General features: G+C 37.2%; 1 pseudogene; it reads right to left on the reverse strand.

Annotated features, from left to right (window-relative positions):
• Positions 1–1,767: 1,767 nt before the first annotated feature.
• On the reverse strand, positions 1,768–3,423 carry LOC100030659 (zinc finger protein 665-like; annotated as a pseudogene).
• Between the last annotated feature and the right edge of the window lie 243 nt (positions 3,424–3,666).

Consider the following 3,666-nt stretch of genomic DNA (forward strand, 5'->3'; position numbering starts at 1 on the left):
AACATCCCCAAAGAGGGATCAGTTACTTCTCTGTTACTAACCTGTGAAGAAACAACTTCCCTCTACCCTATCCCACCAAGCCACTTCTACCCTCTATGGGCAGCTCTCATGTTATATGGTTTTCATCAATGGAGGAAATCCGCCCTTCCCATCTTCTCTTGCCAGGTCTTATGAATCTTTCACTTTCATGGATTATAGGGACAACAAAGAATGTGGGGAGAGTAGGGGCCCTACTGGGAAAAGCTCTCTGCCTCCTCCCCAAATTAGCTGTAAGGTGTATGAAGGCTGCCCTTGTAAGATGAGGAAGTCTACACGATTTGTCTAAATTCGTCTTCTGGGACAAAATGGAAAAATCTCTCTGGAATATTGCCAAGTTCTCCCACTCCAAAAGACACTGTGAAGCCTGCTTGGAAACCTGGAATTAAAATCATTTGGAAAACTTTTTACAAAACTGGCACCTCCTCACTACTGGTATTCATCCATGGACAGAAGGAACCATTCAAGTACAACTTGTAAAGCAAATGGAGAGAATTGCAATATAGTAGGGGGAAAAACCCATCAAAACTGAGAGACTTTTTTCCCTTCTCTTGGATTCCAGTGCTCACAACATCATTTTTTCCTCCAACTCAATCGCTTTCTCATCTACGAGTCTGAAGCATCCATGGTGATACCCCCTCTAATGGGCTGGCCGCCCATTTCTTTAGCCTCTCCACATCCAAGTTAACATTGTCTTGGTGACTTAGCCATCCATAAAGTTGATTATATGCTTGATCTTAACATCACTCAAAACTATCTACCTCCATTATCTGGAAATCTATCATTTCCTTAAACACCCAATTCTTCCCATTTACTACTAGTCTGCATCTGCCCCTAGTAGTACAGATCCAAACTCATCTCTTCTTCCTCAGCCCTTTACAGACAATCCACCTAATGTGCAGATATTGTATGGATATACCAACAGAGGACATATTCTGTTCAGCAATGTTCCCTTATTCCTGCTACTGAACTTGTCCATTTACTGTCCCCATTATATGTTTTTGCTATAAATGAATAAATGAATGATGGAATTGACAAAAAGAATGAAAAGAAAATTATTGAAAATAAACTGAAATTCCTAAAATTTTAGAAATAGTTTGAATTTCTTATTAAAATAAGACATGTGGAATGTCTCAATTAACAAAAACACTTATGAGTTTTAAAAACCATTGAAGATAAACAATCCGTAGTTTTAAAATAAGCAATTATTCTAAAAATAACATTTTATTATACGTCAGAAATTAGAATATTAATATCAACATGAAGTGACATTCAAACTAGAAAACATTACCTTGTTTGTAATATGTAAAGATAAATATCAATCCTATAGAAAGCTAGGAATAAATGAGAGGAGAAAATATATTAATAAAAATAATAAATATAAATGGTTTGTATTATCTGAGTGTCAAAAATGAGGTAAAGAATGAAAAAAAATTAAATTCATTATTGGGCTACATAACAGAAACTCATTTCATGATTATCATACAGCCAAATGAAACTTTATTTTCAAATGAAAGATTTTTTTCAGCACAAGTTTTCTAATGTAGAAAATTTTGTATTTCGTACCAAAACATTCTCACAAGAAGAGTAAGTAAAAGCTTTATATCTAACATGATCAGATGATGAATGAGTACTAGATGCTTACAGAGCCCTTTGGCATATTCATCACATTACTAAAGTTTCTCACCAATATGGGCCCTCTGACGGTCAAGAAAATATGACTAAAAACTGAGGACTTTCTCACAGCCTTCACATTTATAAGGTTCCTCACCAGTGTGAATTCTCTGATGTACCAGGAAGTTTGTTCTCTTATTGAAATCTTTACCACATTCATGATTTTTTAATAAGCTTTCCAGTATGAATTCTCTGATGGACAATTAAATTTGAACTCTGATTAAAGACCTTCCCACAATCATTACATTTAAATGGCTTCTCACCAGTATGAATTCTCTGGTGTGTAAGGAGAGTCGAACTCTGATTAAAGGCCATCCCACAATCACTACATTTAAATGGCTTCTCACCAGTATGAAATCTCTGATGTTGAAGGAGGTGGGAACTCTGATTAAAGGCCTTCCCACAATCATGACATTGAAATGGCTTCTCACCAGTATGAATTCTCTGGTGCTGAAGGAGGTGGGAATTCCGATTAAAGGCCTTCCCACAATCATTACATTGAAATGGCTTCTCACCAGTATGAATTCTCTGGTGCTGAAAGTGGTGGGAATTCTGATTAAAGGCCTTCCCACAATCATTACATTTAAATGGCTTCTCACCAGTATGAATTCTCTGGTGTTTAAGGAGGGTGGAACTCTGATTAAAGGCCTTCTCACAATCATTACATTTAAATGGCTTCTCACCAGTATGAATTCTCTGGTGCTGAAGGAGGTTGGAACTCCAAATGAAGGCCTTCCCACAATCATCAGATTTAAATGGCTTCTCACCAGTATGAATTCTCTGGTGTTTAAGGAGGGTGGAACTCCGATTAAAGGCCTTCCCACAATCATTACATTTAAAAGGCTTCTCACCAGTATGAATTCTCTGGTGTTGAAAGAGGTGGGAACTCTGATTAAAGGCCTTCCCACAATCATGACATTGAAATGGCTTCTCACCAGTATGAATTCTTTGGTGAACAGAGAGGTTGGAATTCTGATTAAAGGCCTTCCCACAATTATCACATTTAAATGGCTTCTCATCAGTATGAATTCTCTGGTGTTGAAGGAGGTAGGAACTCTGACTAAAGGCCTTCCCACAATCATGACATTGAAATGGCTTCTCACCAGTATGAATTCTATGGTGTTGAAGGAGGTGGGAACTCCGATTAAAGGCCTTCCCACAATCATATCATTGAAATGGCCTCTCACTAGTATGAATTCTTTGGTGAACAGAGAGGTTGGAATTCTGATTAAAGGTCTTCCCACAATCATTACATTGAAATGGCTTCTCACCAGTATGAATTCTCTGATGTTGAAGGAGGTTGGAATTCCTATTAAAGGCCTTCCCACAATCATCACATTTAAATGGCTTCTCACCAGTATGAATTCTCTGGTGTTGAAGGAGGTTGGAATTCTGATTAAAGGCCTTCCCACAATCATCACATTTAAATGGCTTCTCATCAGTATGAATTCTCTGGTGTTGAAGGAGGTGGGAACTCCGAATAAAGGCCTTCCCACAATCATGACATTTAAAAGGTTTCTCACCAGTATGAATTCTCTGGTGTATAATAAGTTTTGACCTATGACTGAAGAATTTCCCACAATCATTACATTTAAAAGGCTTCTCACCAGTATGAATCCTCTGATGTAAAATAAGTTTTGAGTCATTAATAAACATTTTCCCACAGTCATTGCATTGATAAGGATTTTTTCTAGTATGTGCCCTCCGATGTATGTTAAGTTTTGACCTATGACGAAAACCTTTCCCACAGACATTGCATTCACAAGGGTTTTCTCCAACATGAATTCTATGATGTAAAATGAGTTTTGAGATTTTATTAAAAGCTTTCCTACATTGGGGTCACTTGTAGAATTTCTCTCCAGTATACATGTTGGTACTTTTCTGAAATGAGTAAAGATGAAATGCCCCAAATGTGACTCCTGGTTTCTCTGATTTCTCCACAGAATTTGTTTTCAT

Source organism: Monodelphis domestica, chromosome 4 (assembly GCF_027887165.1).
Source record: "Monodelphis domestica isolate mMonDom1 chromosome 4, mMonDom1.pri, whole genome shotgun sequence".
NCBI classification, from domain to species: domain Eukaryota; kingdom Metazoa; phylum Chordata; class Mammalia; order Didelphimorphia; family Didelphidae; genus Monodelphis; species Monodelphis domestica.